At 37.2% G+C, this 20,022-nt stretch overlaps 1 protein-coding gene across 3 annotated transcripts in view; it reads right to left on the reverse strand.

Annotated features, from left to right (window-relative positions):
- The window catches only part of 5-HT2B (5-hydroxytryptamine receptor 2B), a 98,036-nt gene extending 87,871 nt beyond the window's left edge, over positions 1–10,165 (reverse strand). For all 3 annotated transcript variants that reach the window (XM_069509777.1, XM_034968015.2, XM_069509776.1), the window contains exon 1: positions 9,940–10,165. The gene's annotated coding sequence lies outside the window, so the exon portion shown is untranslated. The remainder of the gene's footprint in view (positions 1–9,939) is intronic.
- Positions 10,166–20,022: the final 9,857 nt, after the last annotated feature.

Below are 20,022 nucleotides of genomic sequence, written 5' to 3' on the forward strand. Positions count from 1 at the left end.
GTGCAGAACTACGCGTGGGTCGATGTTCAGAGTTCATTCGAGCCACAATAGATGGCGTTTGCTTCGTTGTCAATTGTCGTAAAAATAAAACAAAATAATTAAATAAAACCATAATATCATTTGTTTATTGTTAAGTCATTAACAAAACGGTTCTTATAATATATCCTTAGGTTCCGCAAATATTCAAAAATGAATTGGCTTCATGATCAAACTAACTGAGAGCGGCGACACTCGGGTTGCGTCTGGCAACACCGATAGGTGAGATTTAGAATTTTCCTGGAGTCAACATGTGAAGACGAATTTTTTTTCGTTCCAGGAAAATCTCATTCTTTTTCGCCCATGGCTTCGCCTGGAAAAATACAATAGTCATAAATTTTAGTCATCCTAACGTATTTTCAATGTTTCATCAGTTATGGTGAGTGAAAAATCAAGTAATGTGGATTCGACAAAATGGCGGTTTGGTTAGAGAAAATCCTAATCTCATGATTTCTTTCAGTTCCAGTTATTTTAACTTCCCAAATAAATGAGGATAATGGGTTGTGGGTGGACTTCTGAAAACCATTGGTGGCCAGGAGTTCAATAGGTGAGTTGTGTTTGATCGGGAAAATTCCACGTGTCGAAATTTTCACACAGCACAAATTATAATCTTGTTTTTCTTTGTTACAGGGTTTTACGTTTACGTTTTACGTTTAGCTTCAGTTTTCCGTTTTAGTTTTCCGTTTGCGTTTTCGGTTTTCGTATTTATTTCTTTTGCACATTCACGTTGACAACTTAATTGCTATGGATAAGACTTGGTGAAAATCTTTGTAATGAAACATTTCGGTTGTGAAGAATCAAATAAATTGAGTTTTGGATCTTGGCCGATGCCGTCCAGCTACCTTGCAGTCTTCGCACCTACAAGTAAGCAAATGTTTGTATCCTGCAACAGTTTAGTGAACCTTCTTAGTGTATGTGTACAGTAAGAACCCTGTCTTTACTACTGAGCTTTTATTTTGAAACAATTTTATGAATTTTACTGTGTCATTGTCTATTCCATGCCAATGGCATCTTAAATTTAAAACATAGATTTTATGTACTATCTACCTAAGGCATTCTAATGTATCTAAATTAAGTCTTGGCATTAAGCTAGAATAACTAAGCATTATTAGCCATCCTTATGTATTAAGCGACCCCGGTAAAAGTTACATTAAAAACAATTTTGCCTAACATCTAGCAAATTTCATTTATAACACCTCATATACATTACAAGGGAGTCGACGGCTAGCTTCTATTCTTTACTAGGTAGATAGATCAAGTAAGTAAATTATTTTTTTCCTCTAATCTTTGTAAGGTGGTAGATTATTCCGTATCCGGGTATATTTCTATTCCGCCAATTTACCACCCTTACAAATTGGCAAAAATTTGAAGAAAAATTCAAAATTGTGAAAAAAAGATGGCCGCCATACAAATTTCGTCGGCGTCCATCTCGGAGGGTATGAAAGATGGAAGGAGTGGTTTCCTGGCGAAAGATGATCAGGATCCGAAGACCTACTCGATGGATAGAAAAAAAATTCAAAATGGCGGAATTTATTTTTTCATTGAAAATGTATGACTTTTTTTTAATTTGCAGAAATTCTTCAAAATGGCGATTATAAATCTCGAGAGCTGCGAGCAAAATACTAGTGTATATAATATATACTTCCAAAAAGATGTTGTATAGTTACAACAAAGGTTGGTGAATATGATTGGTTGATTGGCCGAGTAGAAACCAAAGGGGTATGGGTTTAACAAAAACTGCCATACCCCTTCCAGGTTAGCTCGCTATCATCTTAGACTGCATCATCACTTACCACCAGGTGAGATTGCAGTCAAGGGCTAACTTGTATCTGTATAATAATAAGGTTTCCAATTTTTATTCGATATTTTTTGAATAGGTAGGAAAGAACCTACCTACTTCTAAAGAATCAATGAGTTTAGGTATCATGTTTGACTCGTCTGCTTAAATTAATTTAATAATATATTTAATAATCCCGCGTTTTCATTCGAACCAAAGCTTGCCTGTGAGAGATCACTTTAGCAATAAGGCCGCCTTTGCACCCTCTTACAAGTCTTCTGTATCTGATATTGTTATCTGTATAGTTAATTTTAAATAAAATAAAAATAAAACTTGATCATCCATGAAATAAATTTCATCGCAACAAATTGCTAAACAGTTCGCGCTGACACTAAATAATGTATTGTGTGGAAATTTATTTAACACGCTTAAGCCTTCAGTTGGCGGAGATTCTACAGAATTACCAGCTATTAATATAGAAGGGTCTTTACATTATCCGACACGATATTGTAATCGGGTGCCATCCAATCTTGATAAATTGGATGGCACCCGATTGTCTGTCTGGTGTATCTGTTGATCACAACAGAGAGACCTGTAACTTGGCACATTTCTTGTAAGATGTTATCCTAGGGTTCATCATCTCAACCCTTTATCGGCCCACTACTGAGCCCCTCTCAGAATTATAATGGTTTAGGCCATATAGTCCATCACGCTGGCCAATTGCAGATTAGCAGACTTCACACACTTTTGAGAACATTATCGAGAGCTCTCAGGCATGCAGGTTTCCTCGCGATGTTTTCCTTCACTACAATACTAAATCCTTTAGAAAGTCGTTGATCCAGCTGGCCGGAAGTTTTTGAAACTGCACTCACCGGTAATTGTCGTAGTTTTCTGTTTAATATACGCTTATGCTCGTAGACTTGATTCTATAACAGCTAATCTTATGATTTGCTCGCTCCCTTTTTAGCTTTCTTATCTTTTAGACTATGTCATGTATTGTGGTTCTTCATCGGGTACATTTTATTTTTTGGAGAAACAGCCAAAATAGATTGCTCTGTAGAGCGCTGAATAGAATTTTTAATGCTTACTACTGTCTCCAACGATTCCTGCTGCTCAACAATATTATTTCTACTGAGTCGGATCACAATATGAGCCTCAATAGCTCAACCGGTATAGGAGTGGACTGAAAACCGAAAGGTCGACGGTTCAAACCCCGCCCGTTGCACTATTGTCGTACCTACTCCTAGCACAAGCTTGACGCTTACTTGGAGAGGAAAGGGGAATATTAGTCATTTAAAAAATGGCTAATATTCTTTTAAGAAAAAAAAAAAAAAAATCGCATCGGATGATGTTAACATGTAAAAACGCGTAAACCTTTCAAACGGCCTTGGTAGGTATTCAGTTAGGATGAAATTAATTATTGAAGCTTCAATATCTTAAGGCAGTGGTCCGACCGCCGACGATGAACGAGAAACGAGTAGAACTAGAACCTTAAACGAGTTGGTGATCAGCGGGTAGCGAGTATGTAGTTTCGATAGTTTTGTCGCCTATAAGCGAGTGTGCCAGTGCGACGAGCGATTAATCGCGCCACTCGCCCGCGGTCGCTCAGTCCTGTGCAAACCTGCGCGCGCGTTACACGTGTTCAAGCGAGCGAGCATCGCTGAACGAATATCGCTGAGCGAGTTTATTTTTGAAAGCTCGTTGCTCGGCGACAAAACTAGTAAAGCGAGTCGTCGCCGGCAGTGTGAACAGTCAGAGGGCAATTTTTGAATATTAGTCATTTAACATAGCTAATATTTTTTTTAAAATTAATTAAAATATGCTCAATTAGATATGAAACGTATTATTCCAAGTTTATACTAACTCCCGTGAAATAACCCGCGCCGACAGTAAATAATGGGTTCTGCGAAAATGTATTACACTCTATAGCTTTCAGTCAGCAGGGATTCCGTAGAATAACCAAGACTATTTATAAACCTTGGGAACGTTTTAAATAAAATTGGAATGAAAATGGGCAAGATTAATCTAAGTTTTTCACGCCATGTGGTGTCGTGTCGTGGCTTTGTTTGTCGTCGTCTGATGCAGAGACATCGTACGACAAAAATATATTGAACCATTTTCTAGGTACATATAGTGGTGATAGGTACATAAAAATTGCTTAATTTAAGTAATTATTAAGTATTTTATTACTAACTATTATCTACTAACCATTCATTATAAGTTTGTTTATATTTTATGGACAAGATGAATAAATTATAGTTTTATAATTTATTCCTTCTTTTATTTCGACATACCATTCTTTTGTATTTCACGCACCGCATCGGCATCAATTAACGCGGAGCTTTTACGGATGCGGATTCATATTTGGAACAAGTAACGATCTGCAACGAAATTGGGCGGGGCTGAGTGGCGCGTGCCTCGCGCGGTTGCTGTAGATATATTCGTTCGCTAACTGACCAATCAAAAAGTGTACAATGGTACCCAACAGGGTTCTACGGATATTCGCATCCGCATCCGCAAATGCGGAACATACGCATTAATTTAGACATCGGCATCCGCAACCGTGGATGTGAACTTTTAATCATCCGCGGTGTCAAGATGTTGGCATCTCCAACAACCCTGCTCTGTAGTCATAGTCATGGATGTGTGGTCTACTAGATGATACTCGTGACTTTGTCTGCGTGTATACAGGTTTTTTTATTCCCGCGGGAACATTTGTCATTTTCCGGAATAAATAGTAGCCTTTGTATTAAGTCAGGGTGTAAGCTATTTCCATTCCAAATTTCAGTCGATTCCGTCCAATAGTTTTTGCGTGAAAGAGTAACAAACATACACACTTTCGCCTTTATAATTATAGGTATAAGTTTGATTTTTTACCGACTTCCAAAAAGGAGCTGGTTCTCAATTCGGCCCGTTTTTAAATATTGTTTTTAAAAGACTTTTTAGATAAAACAGAGACTAAAAGCATTCCAAGAGTGTCTGAGATCGAATTTAATACCTTACAAAATAGAAAGTTTTATATTTTTCACTTTGATCGAAATCTAATTACGAAAGAAGGCAAAGTCTGAGGAATATTGGCTTTTTTCACAGGAAAATAAATTTTCCGATTGTTGAGTTGCCTGTCAAAATTGTCATCATGGAGTTCTATTTCGGGGTCGCTTTTGATTTATACAGGGTGGCCGGGGATGTGACGTCTAAAAGAAAAATTTAAATACCTTATATTGAGGGGTATCCAAATCACAAAAATCCCTGACCATACATAGGGATGTATAGTCAGTGATTTTATTAGTTAAGGAGATATGAATTTTTTCATTTTTTTTTCAAGTCCTGAAGTTTTGTAACTACTGCGCTCGAACAACGATTTTGAACTTTCGATATTTTTTTTATCATGTTCCATAACGCCCAGGTAAACCTTAATTTTTTAGACAATAGTTGATTTTATGGATACTAATTAACACTAAAAAAATGTCCAAAAACGTTTTACAGAAAGAGAAAAAAATAAAAACCACTGATGGATGAAAATTATGAAAAAAACATTAGAAATACATATCTCCTAAACTACTAAAAATCGCTGAACATACATAGGGGTGATTTGGATACCCCTCAACATAAGATATTTAAATTTTTCTTTTAGACGTCACATCCCCGGCCACCCTGTATTAGGGGACGTTTTACCCCATCCCGATTCCACGCGGATAGAAAGTGGATTTTACAGTAAATAAGTAATTCTTGTGATTGCCTGAGCCAGAGCCATGTTGTATTTCACCGTTTCAAAACAAACCTATTTTTCGAGGAATCATTTGAAAACTTATAGAATATCCTTCGATAGTTCTATTTATAACTAGATGATGCCCGCGACTTCGTCCGCGTGGATTTAGGTTTCAAAAAAAACCCGTCGGAACTCTTTGGTTTTCTAGGATAAATAGCCTATATCCTTCCTCGGGATGCAAGCTATCGCTGTAGTAAATTTTGTCAAAATTGGTTAAACAGATAGAAACACTTTCGCATTCATAATATTAGTATGGATTTTTTTATGATACCTACTGTTTTAACCTACACTTGAAAGTAGTTTCAAGAAATGCAAAGTGTCGCTACTAGATGGCATTAACAGTCGCTACAGTACTGAGTGAACATACATATTACAAATTTTCTCACTGGCAGCAAGCGAACCGTAGCATAGCGGTCAGTGCGTCGGGCGCGATCCCAGGAGACGCAAGGTTCCCGGGATCGCACCATAGACATCTTGAGTAGAAATCGGACATCTTACCACTAGTCTATCACGTTCTAGTCCGTCAGTCAAGAGAACATAAGATTTACAGATTTACAGAGCCTCGTTAACTCAACGGTTAAATGAGGTCCGAAAATAAAGGAGCGAAATGAAAACCGAAAGGTCGTCGGTTCAAACTCCTGTTTTCCCTGCATTATTGTCGTACCTATCCTAGCACAAGCTTTACGCTTAATGGGAGGGGAAAGGCGAATATTAGTCAGCAAGATAAAGGCTAATGTCATTTTTAAAAAACCAGTTTTAAACATAAAATAGGCCCTAATCAAAATAACAAAGTATTTGCAAAATCACGTTTGGCCCCATTAAAATGAACGTCTCTCAAGTTCAACCTAATAGGAGCTTAGATTATATTTTGTCATCCAAAGTTTGAGATAAACAGCCAAACAACAACGCTTAGGCTCATGTCGGAATAATTATATTGTACACTTGGGAACAAAGTGTTCATCGTTAAATAAATTTTCACGACTTCGTCCGCGTGGACTACATTCAGCCCGATCCGTCCAGTAATTTCAGCTGTGCGTTGATAGATCAGTCAGTTAGTCAATCCTTGTATATATTTAGATTTACATGGATATGGCACTACTCTGGTCTTAGGCACATGTTATATTGTAAACGGGTTGTTACTGAATCATGTTATCTGAAAGCAAGTACAGACCGAAGTAGCACTTCGTCATTGTTAGCTTCCATATCCAGAATACGCTAGTTATGCCGATGCACGGCGTGGTCTGTTTGACGTGAATGTACTCGTAATTTACTGGCTATACGTGCGCCGAGTGCTTTTACATATACTCTGTTCTTCGCTGAGCACCTAGTATAAAACAAAAAGGAAAAACCGACTTCAAACTACTGTATTTGCCCATATCATGCCTAAAAGTGAGTAAGTAGGTACAGTACGCGACAGAAAATAATGTACATCGGCCTTTTTGAAAAATTTGACATTAATTAATATTGACGATACCTTGAGTATCAGGTGACAAATTAATTATTACGTTCGAAAGCTCTTCCAATGGCAGGATAATGTTAGATCAAACAGGCTATTACAGGATTTCCGGTGTAAGTAATCTAATAGTTACGATAAGAGTTGGACTACTGTATAGGTAGCATGTAAAAAATCATATGAAAAGCCTTTCAATATAAATAACACTTGTTAAGTAGTATGTGAAAAATCACAAAGCAAGTTTGAAAATCGTTATTATTGATCCCACTTTATGGTTTAAATTTCGTGCCCGCATAGTTATAGCCAGCCAGACTAAGGTGCTAAAGAGCGTACGATCGAGAACACTTGCATCGCTGCGTATTAGAGAGAGTACAACATCTAGTTAAATAAATAACACAAAAAACCATTTGCTACGTTTCACGAAATACACATTTTCAATTAATCATAAGTGCGAAGATTCACTTTTCATGAAAAACCACTTTCAATATTAATGATATATCAGTGCTATTGATCTTCACCATCATTCCTAGTTGAATTAATACGATAAGTGTGAAAAATCATCCGTAAAATCACTGTGAATAAAAACAATGATTATTCACTAAATAAAAATGATTTGAAAGTAGCAATAATGCCCATCTCTGGTTACGATATTAGCTACGCTAATCGAAGTGAAGCGAACAGAGATGGGTGAAAAATCGCATGTGAAGTCACTGTGAAGAAAAATAATTTCACTAAATGATGAAAGTAGCAATAATGCCCATCTTTGGTTACCTACGATAGATTGATATTTGCTACGCTAATCGAAGTGTAGAGAACGGAGATGGATGAGGTTCCAAATAACCTTGAACTGAAATGAAACAATAAAACTTAAGGCTAGCCTTATCTAATTACTATATAAATCATGACCGCGTGGAATGGTGCCAAGAATACTGGCTGCATTTCCGCGCTGGACAGCCAGGCTGATCCGCTGCGCAAAAAATGAGCCAGCCCTTCTGTCACCAGTTGAGTGTTGAATATTGAAACAATAATGTTTTTGCTACATATCTGTAGTTTTCGTGGGGGTGCCCTGGCGCGGTGATGAGCGCTAGGGTCTTATAAGTTGGAAGTTCCAGGTTCGATTCCTGGCAGGGGCATTTTGGAAATTTATATTTTCTTAATTGACTCGGGTCTGGTCTGTAAGGCTTCAGCCGTTGATAGCCACCACTTTAGCGGCAAAGCGATGCCGAAAAACGATTTAGCGTTCCGGTACGATTCCGCGTAGAAACTGATAAGGCGTATGGGTTTAATAAAACTGTCATATCCCTTCCATGTCGGCTTCCATTAAACTGCATTATCATAGTCTACCACGCTGGCCAACTGGCAGACTTCACACACTTTTGAGAACATTATGAAGAATTCTCAGGCATATAGATTTCCTTGCGATGTTTTATTGATTAATTAACTTCGAAAGTTTAGAGGTGCCTGCCCCGGATCGAACTCCGACCTACCGATTAGGAGAAGGACGTCTAACCTCGTCCAAAGCCTCGATAGATCAACTGTTGAAGGAGCGGACTGAAATCTGAAAGGTCACCGATTCAATCCTCACCCGTTGAACTATTGACGTACCTACTCCTAGCAGAAGCTTTACGCTTAGTTGGAGGGGAAAGGGGAATATTAGTCAGAATAAGAAACTTGGCTAATATTCTTTACAAAAAACTCGTCTAACCGTAATCGTCTAAAGGCTATAATTTATTACATCCATCCATATCCATATTACCTATGAATGCGAAAGTGTGTCGGTCTGTCTGTTTGCTAGCTTTTCACGGTCTATCCTTTCAACTTTGATGAAATTTGGTAAGCACCGAGATAGCTTACATCCCGGGGAAGGGCATAGGCTGTTTTAAATCCCAGAAAATCGAAGAGTTCCCACGGGATTTTTGAAAACCTGAATCCACGCGGACGAAGTCGCGGGCATCATCTAGTTAATAATAAATTAGAAATAATAGCTTTTGATAAATTATGTAGGTAACAGCCTGTAGGTACAATGAATGTTATGAATGAATAAGTAGTCAGCACTTAAGTAAAATGTCACACGTAACCTTTTTAGGGTTCCGTAGTAAACACTTAGGAACTTCCGTAGGAACCCTTATAGTTTCGTCATGTCCTTCCGTCTGTCCGTCCGTCCCTCCTCGGTTAATCTCAGAGAATATTAGTGCTATAAATGTGTAATTTGGCATGGGAATAAATATAAATCACGCCGACAAAGTGGTGAAATAAAATTGTGATAAATATTTTTTAGGGTATGTCCCCTACATGTAAAGTGGTGATGATTTTTTTTTCTCGTCTACTTCATAGTGTGGGGTATCGTTGAATAGGTCTTTTAAAAATACTGTGGATGTGCGACCATCATATTGTTTTGATTTCTAGATCCGTTTGTAAAATATGATGTTTTAAAGTGCTAATACTTATTTATCAGCCAAACGGTAGTGTATAGGAACGTGAAAAAATTCACAGCAGTAGTATATATAATCAATTTTAAACGAAAACTATCACATTATCATGGCTAAGTTGTGACTACGGAATCCTTCACTGCGCGTGGCCCGCCACGCACTTGGCCGGTTTTTTAGTTCATATTTTAGTCCACGTTAAAACTAAAATAAAATCGGATTAGCATTATTAATAGGTGCTCTCACGCTGCCAAAAATACGAGTATTTATGTACACGTTCAAAATATCGCAATTTACAACTTCCTTCGAAAAAATAATACCGGAACGTATGCGTAAATTAATACATCCCAACTGTGCTGTCATATCACTCCATCCCATCTCTCTTTGAGTCCCGATCCATCCGAATATAGCCCATTTAAAATACCAAAAAGCAATCTGAAAATTCAATTAACTTAATAGCACCATTCATACTCCATACCTTCTGATTATTCGTCGTTCGATCTCGATAACAACACACGGATAACGTTATTATATATTTTTTCACAGATAATGTGTCCGCAAAAGTATTTATATTTTATTTCATTGTAACATGAATATTGGAGATCACTGGCACTGCGGAAATTTTTGCGCGGCACAGAACGTTCGAATTCAGAACATGAAAGTTCGTATTTCGAACGCGAGAATTCGAAGGCGTCCGATCAGTACAACAGTCGCCGTTGAATGAATCGCGCACCTGTTGGCCATAGCTTCAGGCTTCAGTGAAAACTGAAACCACTGAAACTGTATAAAATAAAGCCTGAAACATACAACGCTTAACGTTAAATTTTCACCGAAAAATCTGTGAACTTATAGCACTAATTTATACCTTGAAGCGCATGCACTGCGGAATTAATTTCGCACCGGATTTTCATAGATTTCAAAATCCGTAAATTTTTACGGATTTTATAACGCACCGCAACTGCCGCATCGTGGTGGGCGCTAGCTCTAAGAGCTTCCGAGACGTCAAGTGGCAGAACGTAAAGTAATGTATGTGTAATGCCTTTAGAATAACATTTCGGCTTTGTAGAGCGTTTTGTCTCTGTCAGTCATACCTACATGACGTTTTGTCGGTCTCAAGAAAAAGGACAACACTCTACAAACCTTCCATTTGATCGGATTCAAAGGCGGCCCGTTCGACTTGTGGACGATCCCAAACTAACCGGCTCGTTGGAAAGCCTGGAGCACCGCAGAGACGTTAGCTCTCTATGCATGTTCTATCGCCTTTATAATGGGGAGTGCTCTGAAGAGCTTTTTGACCTCATTTCACTCTCATTTTTCTACAACCGCACCGCGCACCACCGTAAGGAATTTCACCCTCACCACCTGGGTGTCTGGTGCACTTTAAAATGTTTATAAGTTCGAATGATATTTCAGGTTTAAGATATTTATTGTTCCATAAAGGAATTTTCACTTAGATGGAACTTACAGGCTATGTTATTAAATAGTGGGTTACAAAATTTCAGCTTTAAGCGCACAGTAAATACATTGTAATTAAAATAGGTTAAGTAGGTAATTATAGATTATAAAAATTTCCAATTTCTAATAGGTACATGTTAACTTTAATATTATTTTATAATATTTATCTTTGTAATCATTACATTAGCGTACTTTTTAAGCTGGATTATTAAGCTTGATAATATGCTTGTACCTTAAGTAGCTTGCACCTTCTAGTCTACTTATTTCGATGGTCATGAGTAAGAATTTGACGTCTCGTGAAAATCACATAGACCTTCAGGCAAGGGTCCTCGAGTGAAATACTTTGATACTTTAGCTTAAAGGCCGACATCAAACAAATTGAGTGGTTCTTTGAAAAGTAGGTGCGTGTACAAAAGTCGAGAGGGTCAAAAATGTTCCTCGTGCCACGCGGAAATAAATTTTATCATCAGTACCCTTACTACCCTTATTATAAATGTGAAAGTGTGTTTGTTTGTTTGTTTGTTGGTTTGTCCTTCAATCACGTCGCAACGGTGCAACGGATTGACGTGATTTTTTGCATGGGTATGGATAAAGATCTGGACAGTGACATAGGCTACTTTTTATCCCGAAAAATTAAAGAGTTTCCACGGTATTTTTAAAAAACATAATTCCACGCGGACGAAGTCGCGGGCATCAGCTAGTTAGGTATATATTTTATTAATATTTGTCCAAAATAATTGGGTATTTGACTACATCAAAAATAAATTATTTCTCAGCATAGACTAATTATATTACTTCGTTTCTCAGTGATTATTAAATAGAGGATCTTCCAAAATAAGTAAAATCCACGTCTTTCGTTAGTTTTAAGTGTAATAACCATTTTAAATTATCGATTAAAATAAAAAAGTACTTCATTATGATGTGACGTCACATTCCAGTATTTCATAGAACAACGCATAGGTACTAAGTGCGCGTTTTGACGATTAATAAAAAGTTACTGATTTGACTTGTTGTCAAATACCGTATTCGGTCGAAAAAAATTTACTTTTCTAGTGTCAATCTAGAGTCCAATTTTAAAATCAATCATGATTTTTTCACACGAAATAATACCGTGTAATAATAATATAGTGACTTTTTTGTGAAAAAGTTATATTTATTTTCATCACAGACGGAGCAGACAAGCCAAACATGTCACTATAAAATCCCTTAGGGGATTTGGAAATGATGAGGGTGTGATTTTTTCCATCATAAATGTCATAAAATAGATTAGGAGATGTAAGTTGACATCCGAGTTAAATAAGTAGGTGTATTTATCAATATACGTACCTACCTACCCGTATAAGTCCCTACAAGAGACCTATGTCCTGCAGTGGACGTCTATTGGTCGATGATGATGATGATGATGATGATGGCGATGGGTTAGTTATGATTATGATGAAGGAATAAAGAGTGAGTAAGTATTTATTTTTCCGCCAAGTGATATTGCGGGTGGTCGCTAGTTTTTCAAATAAAACCTACCCAGCTACTAACATACTCGTAACATTAAACCGACAGTTAGTTTAACTGAAACGTCCGGTTACCTGCACCGTGATTTATCGTTCTTTGTCGGGCGAGGAAGACCAACCTCAATAGATACGGGGAGCTATTATTGCTTTTCAAAAGGAAGCTTTTCCTTGAGAACGTTAAGGCAAATACGTGCTTTTCGATAGGTACTTCTATTAATTCTTTACTACACTTAGGTGTAGTGTACACACAAAGAAATAACATGAACAAAATAAATAGGTACCTATTTATTTTGTTCATGTTCTTTTTTTTTAATTATCGTGTTCTTCTAGTGCAGAGGTAGGTGCAATCAGTACCCTTATTATAAATGCAAAAGTGTGATTGTTTGTTGGTTTGTCCTTCAATCGCGTCGCAACGGTGCAACGGATTGACGTGATTTTTTGCATGGGCATAAATAAAAACCAGCTGGAGAGTGACATAGGCTACTTTTAATCCCCGAAAATCAAAGAGTTTTCAAGGGATTTTTAAAAACCTAATTCCACGCGGACGATGTCGCGAGCATCAGCTAGTGTAAACATAAGGAGGTAGGTACTAAAACAATTTTTAAAGCATTTCAAGTTTCAAGTCAAGGTATTTTAAAAATCTCATAGAAACTATTTGTTATTCTATGACTAAAAGTATCATCATTACCCATTACCTTGTGCCTAATATTATCAATGCGAAAGTGTATTTGTTTGTTGGTTGGTCCTTCAATCACGTCGCAACAGAGGAAACGGATCAACGGATCGGAACGGATTTTTGCATGCTTAAAGTTAAAGACCTGGAGAGTGACATAAGCTACTTTTATCCCGGAAAATGGAAGAGTTCCCACGGGATTTTCTAAAAATAAATCCACGTAAACGAAGTCGCAGGCATCAGCGCTAGTATTATTATAGATTTTAAATGCTAGTGATCTATAATATATATATATATATATATATATATATATATATATAATAGAGCCTCAATAGCTCAACCGGTATAGGAGTGGACTGAAAACCGAAAGGTCGACGGTTCAAACCCCGCCCGTTGCACTATTGTCGTACCTACTCCTATCACAAGCCTGACGCTTAATTGGAGAGGAAAGGGGAATATTAGTCATTTAAAATGGCTAATATTCTTTTAAAAAAAAGAAAAGATGAAAGGTAATAACACAGTTACGTTAGCAACTTGCATACGAAACACAATTTTCTTCCGATAGGGGAAGATAGGGTAATAAGGGATATTACCCCCGCACTGTTGTAGCGCTTGGTCGATCCTCGCGGTGACCTGGATAGATAGCTATAATCGCTTTCTAAAACGAACGATTGGCATACAATGGCCCCGATTCTCTAGTCTCTCTCTAAACTAGTAGTAACAGTAGGTTCGCGAGTGCGTGCTAAAATCACGGGTTTACCATCTAAAAATTAAATTTAGAAATGTCAAACTGCTTCTGTCCTTTTCATATTACAATAGTAAGAAGAGGGTGCGAATACTCTAAAATTAGGTTGTGCTTAGAATCGGTGCCAATGTGGCTAATTCCGTTGTACACAATCTCTAAACTAAAGTAAAAGGATACGTCTAAATCTATTGCTATCCCTTTCATAATGTTGCTTGCAGAAAAGGATAGCACTAGATTTAGGCCTGTTAATTTAGTTTAGGTTTAGAGATTGTGTGAAAGAGAATCGGCCCCATTGTTGCAGAAAGTATACCTTAAATTTAGTTAATCACAACTAGGTTATGCCCGTGATTTTGCCCGCCTGGGCTACCAAACCCTTATTTTACAAACTTAGGAATTGAATTTTCAAAAATCCTTTCTGCGTCCATGGATCATCATGATCAACCCATCGCCGGCTCACTTCAGAGCACGGGTCTCTTATAGGATCACTTTGTTGTCTGTCTGTCTGTCTGTCTGTCGGTCTGTCAAGAAACCTACAGAGTAATTCCCGTTCACATAGAATCATGAAATTTGCTAGGTAGGAATGTCCTATAGCAGACATAAGGGGAAAAATCTGAAAACCGTGAATTTAGGGTTACTTTGTGGTCATGAAACTAATACTTAATTAGTATGTATTTTCAATATTCAAAGTAAGATAACTATATCAAGTAGGGTATCATATAAAAGGGCTTTACCTCTCTAAAACAGATTTTTGTTTATTTTCATGCATCATAGTTTTTGAATCATCGTGCAAAATGTCGAAAAAATAAGACTCGCACTTGGCTGGTTTTTCTATCTATCAGCACTATTAACATTAGAATGTCAGTGACGGAATATCCCAAAATCGCCCAACGCGCCTATTTCACTTCAAAAACATCTACAAGAATGAAATGAGAGAATACGGCTATATTCATAAGTACTTGTAAAAAGTTTACATGAATAAAAAAACATTCTATTCTATTCTATTCTAAAGTACATACTTAGATAAAATATAAAATTCCAATGTAGGGTGAACTTAAGGAGCGGACAATACGGAGCTTAGCATAGGAAAGTAGCCTTCCGTTTTAATATCCTACACGTTCCGACCGAGCTGAATATTAAAACTTATGTGGATTTTATAATAACAAGTATAAAAACCGTTCAAATGCAAATCTTACCCGCACATGACGGGTTCCGTACCATCGCATCGTACAAGATTATATAAAGGCTGTAACCATAGGATAACACCAAAAAAAACAGGAAAAAATCCTTAATGTAATGAACTCTATAAATGCACAATTTTAATGTGTGTAGGAAATAGGAAATTCTTTTGTAAAGGTTCGAGCTTTATTCAAAGTAATGACGATGCACTATAATGAAAGCGCTTTAACCAAGAAAGGATAATATAATTACTGTGGCATTATTAAACTCAGACTTACCCACCTTTAACTGACTGTGCAAGCGATGTTCTTTTATAAATAAACTAGCTTATGCTCGCGACTTCGTCCACGTGGGTATTCCATCAACGCACAGCTCAAACTACTAGACGGATCGGGCTGGAATTTGGCATGCAGATAGCTATTATCGCTAAGAAAGGATTTTTGAAAATTCAATCCCTAATGGGGTGAAATAGGGGTTTGAAATTTGTTTAGTCCACGCAGACGAAGTCGCGAGCATAAGCTAGTATTACAATAAAACTTAAAGCTAGCCTTATCTAATTACCAGGCTGATCCGTTGCGCAAAAAATGCCAGCCAGCCCTTTTGTCACCAGATAACTATACTTTTCTTGTTTAGTTAAACGTCTAAATTTTTGCGAGTTAAAGATTATTTTGGTGATTGGAAAATCTGTTCTTAGTGAAACTACAAGCCGATTTATTATAATCGAAACCTAACCAGTGTAATATCTTAAACTTTAGTGAACAGAGCAGCTATAAAGAGATCGCTTGACTCTTTCGAACGTTCAATGGCGAGGAAAAATAGTTTTTCGATAATGAATGCTGGCATTTCAAGTTCAGTTTTACGGAAACGTTTTTGTGTTTCCCTTTTATTGGAAAATCTTACCTGCCTATCTTGTCTTTTCTTTGTCTTGTCAAACTTTACCTTTTTGTCAAACAGATCATCTAATGCGGGTACTTTAAAAAAAAATTATTCGATTCACTGACCTACAGCTATCACTTCAAAGTTCAAATTAATCATCTATTACAACGGCGTGTATTTGTTCTAACTATGCCTTCATTCAGGGACAGAAGTTATTATAGGGCTCTCTCTGTTATGTAATCCCATACAAATGACAGAGAAAAAAACTCAGTGGACGTTAACCACTTTGAGCCACCAACCAACTGTGGGTGGTACGAAACTATGTTTTCGAATGAGGGTTCCGTACTACAGTCGTATTTTTTCAACATTTTGCAGGATAATTCAAAAACTATGATACATAAAAATAAATAAAAATCTGTTTTAGAATACACAGGTGAAGACCTTTTATATGATACCCTACTTGATATAGTTATCTTACTTAGAAAATTGAAAATACTAATTATTAGTTCATGACCACAATTAAATTTTTTTTGTGTGATGTTACCACAAATTCACGGTTGTCAGATTTTTCCCCAAATGTCAGCTATAAGATCTACCTACTTGCCAAATTTCATGACTCTAGGTTAACGGGAAATACCCTGTAGGTTTCTTGACAGACAGACAGACAGACAGACAACAAAGTGATCCTAAAAGGGTTCTGTTTTTCCTTTTGAGGTACGGAACCCTAAAAATGCCATAGACCAACGATGCAGAGGGGGAGATCATACTAACATAGTATTGAATTTTTAAAAAATCAGAAAATCTCAAGAAATACCAAGTTGGCTGAGGAAATGAGGAACCGTATGATTCGATCAATAAGTGCAGGTAAGGTGTAAATTGAAAATTGATGCACCCCGGTTACTGAGCTGCAAACCAGTACCCGTAGTACAAGATTTTACGTCTCACCAAACGAAACCAAATTCGAGAGTCGAAATACTTCCGCGTTACAGTAAAATGGACCTAAACGGCCTTGAATTGAAGTCAAATATTCAATGCCACTGATTTTAATTTCGCAATGTTTCCGCTTGGAGCGCTGGCTGTAGAAGTGTAGACAAACTTGAGCTTTAAAACAAGGCATTTAAGATCCAGTTTACTGTAACGCGGAAGTATTTCGACTCTCGAATTTGGTTTGGTTTGGTGAGACGTAAAATCTTGTACTACGGGTACTGCACTCCGCAATCCAATTTGGATATTAATCCTTTGGGTATACGCTTAGATGCGGACCGATACAGGCTATTTTGACCCCTATTAGTGACAGGTTACAGGTCAATATTGCATGTATGTGTTTCGCTCTGAGATGACATAGTTTACCGTTTATTTTAGAAGGACTCAATTACAGGAGATACCTATCAGCTTCAAGCACCTTATTTAAGGAAAATACATCGAAGCCGTAAAATATGTTTTCTATGAATTCTAATGAATTTATAATTCTGCGCCGGACATATTCTCCTGAGGATGCTCCGGTGTCGTGGCGAAACGTGCGTCGAGTGTGTTTTGGGATTCGTGTGATGCTGCGTGGTGGTGGTGCGTATTGCTTGCCTGGTGGCTGCGTTTTCCTGCATGTTTAGCAGTGGGAGGGCGGGCGATGCAAGTCGCATGCTACATGTTGCACCATACAAATTCGACTTGTTTCAGCGTATATAGCAAATGAAGCTTTTGGTTCATTGTATATTATGGATTTCCGCAAAGTAACGCCTGCTTCTATACAAGATTTCTCACTCTTGTTGCCAATATTTATTTATCTATGTAAACAGAATTATGTAGTAGGTATATTATAGAGATATGTATATAGGTATATATATTTATATATATTTGTGTATTATTAGAATGTACTGTGTATGTAGTCTAATTTATAATAATATAATATACCTAGGGCCATTTTCGGCTGCCGCACCAACCCGTGCTTTCGTGATTCCTTTCGTCAAAGGTTGCCTGGAAGAGATCGCTTTAGCGATAAGGCCGCCTTTGCATGCTACAGCTATTAGATTAAGATCCTGTATTGTGTTTTTCCAATGTTTACTTTGTGTTGTGTGCAATAAAGTGTAAATAAATAAAAATAAAATAAATAAGATTTCCTCCCCGTCAACAAATAAAAGAGATTTATCTAATTTAGGTAATGGATAAGTATATTTAATTCAGATTTTCTTCCCACATGACGAAGTGGTCGCCCGCCTCAAAGCCAGTTTGTATGCTCGGGAGAGACCTCAACTTTGAATCTCAAAGGAAATGCCAGCGTTGAATAGAGCTTGCTACTTTAGATTCTACTATGCATTGTTTAATGTTTGGCGATTGTGGTCCAGATGTTGCTGAATTGTGAACTATAATATCTTAATGTCTATAATATCTTAATATATAAAATTCAAAGTCCTGACTGACTGACTGACTTATATACCAACTAATAGCCTAAACCGCTGGTCCTAGACAAACGAAATTTTGAGGGTGTGTTCTTTGGAATGTGTAGGTATCCACTAAGAAAGGATTTTTCGAAATTCCACCCTTAAGTGGGTTAAATATTGGACGGAAATTTGTATGAAAGTCCGTCATTTTTGAAGTTACATCGATAATCGTCACTAAGACTCCGCTGTCCGTCCGTCCGTCTGTCTGTCTGTCAGCGGGCTGTACCTCGTGAATTGTAACTGATATAGAGTCGAAATTTTCACAGAATTTGTATTTCTATTGCGGCTATTATAACAAATAATAATAATTTAAGTATCTAATAGATATTTAGTTCATATATTTGTAAAGAATCTAATATTATTAATGATCCAATACGATACTAAGATAAGAAAGATTTTTCGGCTGAAGCTACGAAACAAGCGGAAATTAGTAACTTTTATTTATTTATTCAGATACAAGTTAGCCCTTGACTGCAATCTCACCTGGTGGCAAGTGATGATGCAGTCTAAAATGGAAGCGGGCTAACCGGGAAGGGGTATGGCAGTTTTTATTAAACCCACACCCCTTTGGTTTCTACACGGCATCGTACCGAATCGCTAAATCGCTAAATAATTTTGATATCTCACTCGATAGCAAGAGACTCTCACTTTTTTGAATGTAACGTTTGCCATATTGATTTTGTTCGTATAAATTGTAGCGTCACCGGGCCATAATAACGAATCGATTGATACCAAATTCATCAAAATCAGCTCAGTAGTTTAGGCGCTGCGGTGGAACACACAAATAAAAACTTACATACATAGACTGCTAAAATCATTACCCTCCCTTTTGACTTTTCTGCAGTCGGCTAAAAATAACTCTACAGACCGCTTAGTTCATAGCCACAGTCTAAGTAAGAAATGCAAAGTATCGATAATGGTCTTTGAATCGTTTTTCAAAGTGATCGCGATCTTTGAGGGCCATAAAGCTCTCGGTATTCATGAGCAATGTTATATTTCGTTCACTTTCACACATAATATTACATTTAGGGGCTATTTTATTTTATTCCATTATCTACTAGCGGATATCCGGCGTGTGCTACTACCCGTGGCTACTACGCTAAAAAATAACTTTATAACCATCTTCGCATTATTGCCTTTCTAATAAAATAAAAAAAGACAAATCACTTGACGCTCAAATGGCAGATGTCAAGCATTAATTTATGGCTTTTATGTTTTCTTACACTTTATCTTTTCTTGTTTTTCTTAACTTTGTGTTTTTTCATAAGCTCTTACGCACGACTAATCTGTATATTATAGTCACTTAAAATTTGAATTAAGTATATAATAACTTAGCCTGATACGGAAAATTTCTTACCAGAAAAACCCAAGAACTTTTTGTTCTCTCCAAAAAACTCCACGCCATTAATATGTGTTGACCCTTAGCTATGACAACAATACACATGGAGAAAAAGCTACGCTAGATATGGGCCCGCCTGCTTTTAATATCGTATCCATATCCATCCGCCATTCCGATAAACACGATAACTCCTCGATACAAAGCTGAACCTTCGTAGTTAGGATTGCCATCCGTCCGGGTTTTCCCGGATTTGTCCTAGTTTGGAAGAAAGGCATCCGGTGAGCGTCTGGGCGGGGTTTTAGAAAATGTATTTCAAATAAGAAATCCAAAGGTATCCTCCCTTGACAAAGGACCCCG

Source organism: Maniola hyperantus, chromosome 4, assembly GCF_902806685.2.
Source record: "Maniola hyperantus chromosome 4, iAphHyp1.2, whole genome shotgun sequence".
In the NCBI taxonomy this organism is placed as follows: Eukaryota; Metazoa; Arthropoda; class Insecta; order Lepidoptera; family Nymphalidae; genus Maniola; species Maniola hyperantus.